A 12510-nucleotide genomic window follows, 5' to 3' on the forward strand; every position below is an offset into this window, starting at 1 on the left:
TATTCCAAACTTAGTGACTTAAAACAATAGACATTTATAATTTCTCAAGATCCTCTGGGTTGGCTGGGTGCGGTGGCTCATGCCTGTAATCCTAGCACTCTGGGAGGCCAAGGCCGGAGAATTTCTTGAAATCATGAGTTCGAGACCAACCTGAGCAAGAGTGAGACCCCATCTCTACTAAAAATAGAAAACATTAGCTGGATGTGGTGGCACACGCCTGTAGTCCTAGCTACTAGGCAGGCTGAGGCAGGAGAATCACTTGAGTCCAGGAATTTGAGATTGCAGTGAGGTATGATGATGCCACTGTACTCCAGCCTGAGCAACAGAGTGAGACTCTGTCTCGAAAAAAACAAATCCCCTGGGTTGACAGGGGCTCAGCTACTTGATTCTGCTGGCCTCACTACTTGGGGTCTTGCATGTGGCTGCAGTCAGAAAGCTCCAGGAGCTAGAATGTCCAAGACAGCTAGCTCACAAATCTTGCGCCATGGTGGGAACACATGAACTGCTGGGATGGATGGTCCTCTCTCTCTCTCTCTCTCTCTCCCTGTAAAGGCCTCGCCCTCTGGGTGGCCTCTGTAGCAGAGTAGCTGATTTCTAACCTGGAGCTTAGGGTCCCCAAAGCACAAAGCAGATGCTGCCAAGTCTTTTTGCCTTTTTTTTTTTTTTTTTGAGACAGAGTCTCGCTTTGTTGCCCAGGCTAAGAGTGAGTGCCGTGGCATCAGCCTAGCTCATAGCAACCTCAAACTCCTGGGCTCAAGCAATCTTTCTGCCTCAGCCTCCTGAGTAGCTGAGACTACAGGCATGTGCCACCATGCCCGGCTAATTTTTTCTCTATATATTAGTTGGCCAATTAATTTCTTTCTATTTATAGTAGAGACTCTATAGTATAGTCTCACTCTTGCTCAGGCCGGTTTTGAACTCCTGACCTCGAGCAATCCGCCCACCTCAGCCTCCCAGAGTGCCAAGTCTTAGTTCTAAAAGCTTAGTTCTGGACTTGGCACAACCTCACTTCTGCTGCATTCCTGGTTCAAGGGAGTCACAGGCCAGCCCAGATTTAATGAATATCAGGAGTCCTGGTTCATGGGAAGCCATCTTTGGAGACCAGCTACCACAATTTATGGGTCTCAAATTCCTAGGATTCGGTTTTTTGTCTGTCACAATAATAAGGATATGTTACTGGGACTTGATGGTCAGAGGTCTGGAATGTTGGCGTGCTGCAATGCAAGGGATGGTTCCACACAGCCAAGAATTATTTGGATTCCACATGACTCTTGAATGTCCTGCTGGACATTCTATGTGAAAAATATATTTATAATTATCTGAACCTAGAATTTGTCTCCATTTAACCAACCCTACATCATAAGGAGAAAGGGACATGTTTGTTCCTGGTTCACTCATACTGTGACAACGTAGTTCTTTGGGTCCCATCTTTAATGAGGAAGGATTTCCTGTTAAATCCCCCCTGTTGAGGAGGTTCTCCGGTATTTTCTTTTCCCATGAAAGACGATGAAAGTTCAAGTTCATTTAGATAGGCACGTGCCCTCAGAGCAAAAGCTAGCTTCAGTGTTCCACTTATCTCTCTCTACGTCCCCTGTTTTCCCTTGCTTTGTTTTGCCCTGAAAATTCCTTACTTTTTCAGTAGTTCACCAAAGCATTTAAGATTTTAAAAAATATTTTATCTAGGATTTTTAGTTGTTTTTAGGGAGACAGTCTTTCAGGTACTTAGTCAGGCAAAGAAAAGCACAAAAATGAAATATTTTTGCACATATTTAATATAATCTGTCTTTTCCAGGAATGCAACTATTAATACTATGTAAATTGTTTTGTATTGTTCAGTATTTTACTATGAGTTGTTCACCAGTATGGAAAATCACAACACCAATGGCAATGTTGCCCAATCTAACACTCTTAGGTCAGTCTGCATTTATCCCTGCCACATTCTTAGTGACTCTACATGTGGGTGCCAGTATCTCACTACTTTACTGTATCTTCCTATGCAGTGATGCCTGAGCATTTGCATATTGAAATGTCTTCCTTTTGTTTGTCTTTTTTTATAGTCAGGGCGTTATATTGATTTGTTTTTTGAAATCATGTACTCAGGTATATTACCTGTTAATTTCATGCAGAATATTTGTTATAAGAAAGGGATATTAGGCTTGGTAGGGTACAGAGTCACTGGTATGGGATTTGAGAGTACAGACTCTGGTGACACTTCTCCTACTTTGTAGGTATGTGACTTTGAGCAAGATGGTTAACCTTGCAGTGTCTCAGTTTTTTCATCTGTAAAATGGGGGTAAAATACCTACCTCAGAAAGTAATTTGTGAGGATTAAATGAGTCACAACATGTGAAGTTTTGACAGTGCCTGGCACATGTTAAGTGTTAATAGATGTCAGACCTATGATCATTTGTTTGACCTAATTTCCTTTTTTTTTGAGACAGAGTCTCACTTTATTGCCCAGGCTACAGTGAGTGCTATGGCATCAGACTAGCTCACAGCAACCTCAAACTCCTGGGCTCAAGCAATCCTGCTGCCTCAGCCTCCCAAGTAGCTGGGACTACAGGCACGTGCCACCATGCCTGGCTAATATTTTCTCTCTATATTAGTTGGCCAATTAATTTCTTTCTATTTATAGTAGAGACAGGGGTCTCACTCTTGCTCAGGCTGGTCTTGAACTCCTGAGCTCAAAGGATCTGCACACCTTGGCCTCCCAGAGAGCTAGGATTATAGGTGTGAGCCACGGAGCCTGGCCTTTTTTTTTTTTTGAGACAGAGTCTCACTCTGTTGTCCCGACTAGAATGCCGTGGCATAAGCCTAGCTCACAGCAACTTCAAACTCCTGGGCTCAAGTGATCCTCCTGCCTCAGCCTCTGTAGCAGCTGGGACTACAGGCATGCACCACCATGCCCGGCTAATTTTTTCTATATATATTTTTAGTTGGCCAATTAATTTCTTTCTATTTTTAGTAGAGACAGGGTCTCACTCTTGCTCAGGCTGGTTTTGAACTCCTCGGCCTCCCAGAGTGCTAGGATTAGAGGCATGAGCCACCTCGCCCAGCCTGTTTGACCTAATTTCTTACCTAACCCCTAAGTTCTAACCATATCAAAATGCTTTCAATTCTTGGAATGTACCATGATCCTTCTTGCTTTGTACATAGGCTCCCTGGAATGCTTTTTCTCCCCTGGCAGATTCCTACCTATCCATTGGCCTCACTTAGAACATGGGTAATGGCCTCATTGAGTTACTTTCTTTATGAAGCCTATTGCCATCTCTCCAAGTCTGGGAGAGAAGTCCCTGTATCTACCCCAGTGGCTGCCCAGTGATGTTATAAAGTGTAGGGGGCTTACATTGCGTATGGCGGGCAGGGAATGCTCTCTGAGGAGGGGGCATTTGAGTTAAGGCTTGGAAAATGAGGAAGATGCCGAGTATAGCTAGTACAAAGGCACTGAGGTGGGAACTACTACAGTTGGTGTGTTGCAGTGATAGAAATCAGGTCCAGGTGGTGTAGCTTGAACAAGAAGGGGACTGGTAGGAGATGAGGAGCTGGGAGGCTCTGGTATGGAGTTTAGATCCACCATCTCCTGGCCCAATCACCTCACCTTCAGGCATGCAGGCAAGACATAGATACTTTAAAATCTTTACCTTTGTACCCACTGGTCCCTAGGCCCAGAATGTGTTCCCTGCCTTCTCTGATTAATAATAAAATTCTACTCATCTTTCAAGGCTCAGTTCAAAACCATTTAGAAAAATTTCTCCCATTCTTTAATAGGAATTAATCACTTCCTTGTCTGGTGTCCTACAGCATATATGTCCCCATGGTACTAATCACACACTGACTTGCATCTCAGCTAGCTGTATACATACCAGTCTGCCCAACACAGTGAGTTCCCTGAGGGTAGAGGCTCTATCTTAGTCACCTCTGTAGTCATCTCCTGGTGCCTAGCCCAGTGTCTGGCCCACAGCAGGTTCTCAATGTGACATTTGCTTGACTAGTGGGTGGTGCCCAGCACTACTCATGGCAGAACAGAAGGAAAACAAAAATAATAACTTAGGGTTTTTTTTTTTTTTTTGAGACAGAGTCTCGCTTTGTTGCCCAGGCTAGAGTGAGTGCCATGGCGTCAGCCTAGCTCACAGCAACCTCAAACTCCTGGGCTCAAGCGATCCTCCTGCCTCAGCCTCCCAAGTAGCTGGGACTACAGGCATGTGCCACCATGCCCGGCCAATGTTTTCTATATATATTAGTTGGCCAATTAATTTCTTTCTATTTATAGTAGAGACAGGGGTCTCACTCTTGCTCAGGCTGGTTTCGAACTCCTGACCTCAAGCAATCTGCACGCCTCGGCTTCCCAGAGTACTATGATTACAGGCGTCAGCCACTGAGCCCGGCTTTTTTTTTGAGACAGAGTCTCATTTTGTTGCCCAGGCTAGAGCGAGTGCTGTGCCATCAGCCTAGCTCACAGCAACCTCAAACTCCTGGGCTCAAGCAATCCTGCTGCCTCAGCCTCCCAAGTAGCTGGGACTACAGGCATGCGCCACCATGCCCGGCTAATTATATATATATTAGTTGGCCAATTAATTTCTTTCTATTTATAGTAGAGATGGGGTATAACTTAGAGCTTATCATGTGTTTTCCCATTCACTGCCTTCCAACAACCCTATGAGACAGATGGGACAGGCACTATTATACCTAGTTTACAGGTAGAATAGCTAAGGCCCTAGGGGACACAGCTTGTAAGTAATGGGTACAGTCCCAGGTCTATCCCCTTACTTTGGATTCAGCGCTAGGAATGGAGTTGACCCAAAGAGCATCTTGAGGATATATGGCAATGGGGTTCGTTGCAACGGAAAAGGCTTTTGTGGGTGGCTCAGGAGGGGTCCTTAGTCAGCTGCCACAGAGTTAACAGCATCTTCCCCGCAGGAGGGCACAGGATTTCTCTTCCTGGCCCGCGAAAGAAGAGACCACTGTTAAGGTCAGGTGGCTAAATATGACATAAACGATGACTTGCTAGCAGGGGATCTGCCTCTCTGTTGCTATGACAACCGGAGCTTGACTACTTAGCCCTTGCAAGGTTGGCTGAGGCGGTTCTTCGTTAACTGGAGATTCGGAAAGGACATTTATGGGGGAGGGTGTAAAGAAATATATTCAAGAATGACTCTGCTTAGCCCAGTTTTTCTGCCCCTTGGCAACACGCTAGAATGAATCACCTGAGCAATTTTAAAAGTAACAATGCCTAGGTTGTACCCAAGGCAATCTAAATCAGAATATTCGGGGAGTGGAGCCCAGGCATCACTAGTTAGCAAAATCTTCCCAGGTGATTCTAACTGCAGCCAAAATCGCAATCGCTAATTTTCAGCGGATAAGAGAAGTTCTCGCGACCTTCCAAAGATGGCTGGTGATCCGGCCGCCTCTGCTTTTACATTCGCCAGCAGGGGGGCGGGCTTTCGAGAGGCGCATGCGTCTAGCATCTCTTCTCTCTCTGCTCCCTCCTCCTTTTTCCCCCGCCTCCATTTTGTTCGCGGACGCTGGGGACGGTGGGAGCAGATCCATTTCCGGGTTGGCAAAAGGGGCGGCGGCGGTGGGGAGAAAGAGAGCCTGCTGGGGGGCGAGCGGGACAGGACCAAGCCGGAGCGGCGGTGGCGGAGGATTCGCTCCCAGAGCAGCTGCGGCCAGGTTGGAAAGAGGCTGGGGTGGCTGAGTCCGTCGCTGAAATGACCTGCGGACCTGAGTGGGAGGGAGAGCCGGGGGAGGGGGGCTTGGGGCGGGGCTTGAAGAGAGAGGGGGAATTGGAGGAGGGGCCTGAGGAAGGAGAGGGGTCCTGGGGGCGGGGTCTGAGGGACGGAGCTTGGGGCTGGGTCTGAAGAACCTGGAAGAGAATGGGCGTGGGAAGAAGTGGTCGGGAATTGGTTTGGGGCTAGCGCGGACTGTGAAAATGGGGAGGAAGGTTTTTGAGAGACAGGAAATAAGGGCTCCTGAAGGGTTGGGTAAGGTAAGGCGGCAACTCTGGGTGAGGAGCGAGGTAGCCGTGAGCAAAAAGGGAGACAGGGAAGGGAGGACCTGTTGGGAACAGCTAATTTACAGGATGCTGTGGGTGAGGAGGCCAGTGTGACATTTTGGGGATTGGGTTAGGCGAAAACCAGTGGTTGGGAGGATGACTCGTGAAACTGCTTACACTAGAGGAAATCTTGAGAGAGTTAGTTGAGAGGGAATGGGAATTGAGTTAAAAGTTGCATTGAGAAGTGTTGAGATGCTCATGGGACCACCTGGAGTTGAGGGCTCTTGTTGAAGCGGTGTGAAGTGAGGGAAGAAGGAAATCTTAAAGTGTTAAACTTGGGCAATATATATGGTTGAGTTACTGATCAGGAAGGAAAGTTCTTAAAAGATAACATTGGGATGAGGAGCTGGAAGAAGCTGGTATATAATGGAATTCATATTTTTAAAGGGACTTGAATCTATTACCACTTTGGGCTCTCCCAAGGCCCACCTCTTTTTTTCATGCTGTTATTTTTGCCTTACAGTTTTTATTTCTAAATGACTTACTGTTTTTTTCTTTTGTTTTCTTTTTTTTTTTTTGAGACAGAGTCTTACTCTGTTGCCCGGGCTAGATTGCCATGGCTGTCAGCCTAGCTCACAGCAACCTCAGACTCCTGGGCTCAAGCAATCCTACTGCCTCAACCTCCCAGGTAGCTGGGACTACAGGCATGCACCACCATGCCCAGCTAATTTTTTCTACATAGTTTTAGTTGGCCAATTAATTTCTTTCTGTTTTTAGTAGAGATGGGGTTTTGCTCTTCCTCAGGCTGGTCACAAATTCCTGACCTTGAGCAATCCTCCTGCCTTGGCCTCCCAGAGTGCTAGGATTACAGGCATGAGCCACTGTGCTGGGCCCTGAATGTTTTTGTATACTCTTTTCTTATTTTACAAACCAGAAGTGAACCTGAGGGAATAAAGGCTGTGTTTTTAGCTCATCTGTGGATTTACTAAGTAACTTTGAGACAAATCATTAAGCTCTCATTTTTTCCCCTTTGAAATATAGGTCTGGTCCATCCCTATCTCTAAAAGCTCCTGTTAACCAAATGGGATCTTTAAAGTGGTTGCAAAGAAGTGATCTCTGAAAACAAGTTTGAGATACTGATATTTAGAAGACATGTCTTTCTCAGTTTCTTTTTGTCAGCCTTGGTGCATTTTTTGTATGTGTGTGTGTGTGCCAGGGAAGAGTTGGTTTTGATTTGATGCATGTTCAGTTTTCTTTTCCCCTGAACTTCATTGTTTCTAGAGATGTTCAATTTTTTAATTCTTCTTAATGTCAACTTTTAGAAGTCAAATTTCATATTGTGTTACGTTGTGTTGGTGGCCATCAAGATGATGATAGGGAAGTTAAAGTCGGGGATGAACAAGGTCAGTTGGCTGTGAGAGAATGCAGTGTTTTATTTTCTAGCCACCTATCTGGCCTTCCATATCTGTCAGTGGGTTCCACATACATGGATTCAACTAACCTCTGATCAAAAATATTTGAGGGAAAGGCTGGATGCTGTGGCTCACACCTGTAATCCTAGCACTCTGGGAGGAGGAGGAGGGGGAATCGCTTGAGCTCAGAAGTTCAAGACCAGCCTGAGCAAGAGTGAGGCCCCGTCTCTACTAAAAATAGGAAAATTAGCTGGGCGTGGGGCACATCCTTGTAGTCCCAGCTACTTGGGAGACTGAGGCAGGAGGGTTGCTTGAGCTCAGGAGTTTGAGGTTGCTGTGAGCTAGGCTGACGCCATGGCACTCTACTCAGGGCAAAACAGAGTGAGACTCTGTCTCAAAAAAATAAATAAAAATATTTGAGGGAAAAAAATGGATAGTTACATCTGTACTGAGTATGTACAAACTCTTTTCTTCTTGTCTTATTCCTTAAACAATACAGTACAACAGCTATTTGCATAGCATTTACTTTGTGTTAGGTATTATAAGTAATCTAAAGATGATTTACAGTGTATGGGAGGATATGAATAGGTTATATGCAGACACTACACCATTTTTCATAGAGATTTGAGCATCCATGGATTTTGGTATCTGCATGGATACTGGAACCCATCTCCCCCTGATACCAAGGGACAACTGTATTTTACTCTTTTTTTTTTTTTTTTTTTGAGACATAGTCTTGCTCTGTCTCCTGGGCTAGAGTTACAGTGGTGCCATCATAGTTCACTGCACCCTCAAACTCTTGGGCTCAAGTGATTCTCCTGCCTCTGCCTCCTAAGTAGTTGGGACTACAGGTTCATGCCACCATGACTGGCTAATTTTTTCTATTTGTAGTAGAGAAAGGGGTCTTGCTCTTGCACAGAGGAGGGCGGAGGAGGGGGGTGGTTCTTGAACTCCTGAGCTCAAGCCCTCCTCTGTCTCCCAGAATGCTAGGATTACAGGTGTGAGCCACCTCACCCGATCTGTAGCTTACTCTTGACAGGCACTGACCTTCTTCATGAACCCTCAAGAATTCATTGGAAAATGAAAATAGTATTTTGGACAGTTGAGCCTTATGTTTTGGTCCAGTCACTGTGGCCTTGTTGGTTGGTGGAGCCCAGTGTGCAGTGAACAGTTTTAGCTTCTTTATTGTTAATCCATTGAAATCCTGTTTTAGATTTTTTTTTTTTTTTTTTTTTTTTGAAACAGAGTCTCACTTTGTCACTTGGGCTATGCAGTGGCATCATCATAGTTCATTGCAACTTCAAACTCCTGGGATCAAGTGATCCTCTTGCCCCAGCCTCCCAAGTAGTTGGGATTATAGGTGTGAGCCCAGCTAAATTTTTTTGTTGTTGTGGAGATGGGGTCTTGCCCTTCTTCAGGTTGGTCTCGAACTCCTGCCTTCAAGCAATCCTCCTGTCTTGGCCTCCCAGAGTGCTAGGATTACAGGTGTGAGCCTGTCCTGTTTTAGCTTTTTCTTTGGGCATGATCCTCTGAATGATGTGCCCAAAGGTGAACTTGTTTAGTTTAGAAGTGTTCCTGAAAGTCTTGGCATTTTGAGGTGTGACGTGGATTTGCTAAAGAAGGAGCGGTTTCTAATTGTAATTCACACTTGATATCAGAATATTGTTTATTCTAGTTGGTACTGATTAGTTATGTGATATCAGGACAAAGATGAAATGCAGGGGAGGGTGGAAGGTGTGGAGGGGGAATAGTGGAGTTTTCAAATTTTACTGATGGTTTTTTTTTTTTTTTTTTTTTTTTTTTTTCTTCCGATCTTCTGAATTACTGATGGTTTTTAAGAAAGAGGGAAGAGAGGCCGGGCGCAGTAGCTCACGCCTGTAATCCTAGCACTCTGGGAGGCCTAGGCGGGCGGATTGCTCAAGGTCAGGACTTTGAAACCAGTCTGAGCAAGAGTGAGACCCCTCTCTACTAAAAATAGAAAGAAATTAATTGGCCAACTGATATATATAGAAAAAATTAGCCGGGCATGGTGGTGCATGCCTGTAGTCCCAGCTACTCGGGAGGCTGAGGCAGGAGGATAACTTGAGCCCAGGAGTTTGAGATTGCTGTGAGCTAGGCTGATGCCATGGCACTCTAGCCCAGGCAACAGAGTGAGACTCTGACTCAAAAAAAAAAAAAAAAAAAAAAGGAAGAGGAAATTATCGAATGTTCTTTCTTGACTTCTTGGGCTCTGTGATTGGGAAAGTAACCTGGTGCACTTGAATCTGTTTTCCTATGGCTCTGAAGTAATTCAGAAGTTCACGGGCTGTTGGTTCAGACTGTTTGAGGAAAACATAGTCTCCATACTAACCCCAGGAAGAGCTGCAGGCCACAAAGCATATTCACTTATTTTTGGTGGTTAAAAACCTGCTTAATATTAATTAATATAATTTTTGTTATTTCAACCTACAGTGTACCTTTTTGGATTGTTTTTAAGAGGGATTTGAGATAACTTACGGAGGCTGAGAGCTCCTGGGCAGGCTCTTGTTATGACATGCTGCTTTATCGTAATGATTTTCAATATTTCCTATCCTGTCTGTTTGCCATTGCTCTACTTGTGTCAGTCCTAAGTGGAAAATGGCAAATTACACATTTTTTTCTCTCCATTTTAGTCTTTGGTGGACATCTTGTCTCTGTCACAGTTTGATACTACCAAATTGAAAGGATTCTTCACTGCTTCAAATGGAGAGGGTGACAGAAGCTGAGCTTGGTTTCCTGGGTCAGAGAATGGACTCTGTCAAAGCAAAAAATAGTTGCAGAGACATAAACTGGGACCTTGAGGCTGTGACTAACATTTTGGCAACATGCATCTCTTTGCCAAATAACCTCTTTTCTTCTTGAGTGTGATTGTTGATCTCCTTCTCAAAGTAGGCTCTTGTTGCTACTGTTCTTCACACAACTCCTAAGCAGAAGTTGGCAGAGTTCCAGTTGACTTGACTGTCTCTTGAGGGATATGCCCTGGATTAGAGTGGATGGGGCGTTCCATGTCAAAATGAGGTTTATTGGCAGATCCTGAGAGCTGCTTTGCAAAGAAATAGAGGCAGTAGTCTTTACTGAGTGTTTTTGCAGTCCTTTATCTTGCGTTTAAATTAAATCTGTTTCTTATTCCTCTGGTGATTAATGCAAGATCATTACCTTTGCCTAGCTGTGAAAGTGTAGGGCATTGAGGCAAGAGAAAACAGTATTTCCAGCTTTTCTTTTTTTCTTTCCCCACTCCCAAGCCTTTGAGCTTGAGGAGACACAGGCAAAATATACAAGTGTTTCTTGATGTTATCTACAGAGGGGTACTGAAAGTGTTGAAGAAAACTTTATGGGGAAAAACGATGTTGGGAAAAAAGGTGATACATTTGCTAATGTCTATGTTAGTCTTAAATCTCTTAAGATTTTGGCTTAGCATGCAGAAAGAGCCTGTAGAATTATGTAAGTTATCAGAGGGGAGCCAGGAATTGGTTCCTAACTTGCCATTTAGGCTTGGCAAAGTTAGAGCAGTTTAGAATGGCTGACAGTGTGTTCTACTTAGTAAATACCCCTTTGTTTTCTCAGGAAATAATTAGCTGAAGATAACATTGTCTTCCTAAGGTCCTGGAGTGGATTATGAAGATCTTTTCTTATAATATGTGACAGTGGCCCCAACTCCAAAACGAATCCTCTTGTTGGTGGCCCTGTATTCAGCTTTCTCTTGCCATCATTAGTCCAGAGTATTCTGTTCCTGATGTGCAGGTTTGAGAACCTAGCAGGTTCAGATCCAAAGGTTTTAACTCTGGCCCAGGGTTTTGATTGTGGTAACAAATTTGATTATTGGACTTGTGTTTAGTCTCAGGGCTGTCTTTCCTGAAAAGTGTCTTGAAGTTTGGTAGTTCTATGTACCTTAAGGTATGTGTGTAGATTTCCTTTCCATCCTTATAATTGATTTTCAAAAAGATTATAGTTTCTTAAATTTCATGGATTCAAATTGACAAAATTGAGCTCCATTTGGATTTTGATGCCGTTAGTGAAAATAATTTGTTTTTAGTAAGTATCTATGATATATTTCTTCAGTACAGATTCACCGACCTACTTTTTTTTTTTTATTTTAGTGTATTATGGGGGTACAAGTGTTAAGGTTACATATATTGCCCATGCCCCCCTCCCCCCTCGAGTAAGAGCTTCAAGCGTGTCCATCCCCCAAACGTTGCACATCTTACTCGTTGTGGTTGTATATACCCATCCCCTCCTCCTCCCTCCCTTTTTTTTTTTTTGAGACAGTCTCTCACTTTGTTTGCCCTGGCTAGAGTGAGTGCCTTGATGTCTGCCTAACTCACAGCAACTTCAATCTCCTATGCTCAAGTGATCCTCCTGCCTCAGCCTCCCAAGTAGCTGGGACTACAGGCATGTGCCACTGTGCCAGGCTAATTTTTTGTATATATATATTTTTGTTGGTCAGTTAATTTCTTTCTATTTTTAGTAGAGACGGGGGTCTCCCTCTTGATCAGGCTGGTTTCAAACTCCTGCTCTCAAGTGATCCTCCTGTCTCAGCCTCCCAGAGTGCTAGAATTACAGGCGTGAGCCACCGTGCCCGGCCCAGATTCACCGACCTATTTTCTATGCTAATGAGAATGCTGAATTCAATAATCCTTTTCCCCCCCAATAATCCTTTATGACGGTGAAAACATTCTCCATATGTATTCAGATTGGGACCGTTGGTTGCAAAAAATGGAATTTTCTTTTAAAGTGGTACAATCTAGTATGTGGTAAGATGTCTGAGATTTGTGAATAAGTGAGTTTTCCTTCTTTCCATTTCCACTCTCCCAGCACTCATCCAGCAGGCAGGAGATTTGACTAAGATCCAGATATGAGATATTTAAACTCTTTTTGTCACTGTTGTAGGAATAACAGGACAGGACCGTTTTTAGCAAATTTTATTTTTAAAATAGATAATACAAAATTTAAAAGGTAAAAAAGTAGATAGTGAATACCCTCGGGTACATCTGCCTATGTCTTCCCATCAACCCAGTTCATCTCCCCAGAGGTAAGTAATATTAACTTTTTCTTAAGATCCTTTCCAGAGATACCATGTACGTATAAAGT

The 12510-nt window shown here is 44.1% G+C and overlaps 1 protein-coding gene across 3 annotated transcripts in view; it reads left to right on the forward strand.

The window, feature by feature from the left end:
* Positions 1-5426: 5426 nt before the first annotated feature.
* The window catches only part of WIPF2 (WAS/WASL interacting protein family member 2), a 52487-nt gene continuing 45403 nt past the window's right edge, over positions 5427-12510 (forward strand). For 2 of the 3 annotated variants that reach the window (XM_012765850.2, XM_012765848.2), the window contains exon 1: positions 5427-5670. The gene's annotated coding sequence lies outside the window, so the exon portion shown is untranslated. Of the gene's footprint in view, positions 5671-9231; positions 12452-12510 lie in introns of those variants that run through there. The other variant, XM_012765857.2, reaches the window with a different exon arrangement.

The sequence above is a fragment of the Microcebus murinus genome, chromosome 18 (assembly GCF_040939455.1).
Source record: "Microcebus murinus isolate Inina chromosome 18, M.murinus_Inina_mat1.0, whole genome shotgun sequence".
Lineage (NCBI taxonomy): Eukaryota > Metazoa > Chordata > Mammalia > Primates > Cheirogaleidae > Microcebus > Microcebus murinus.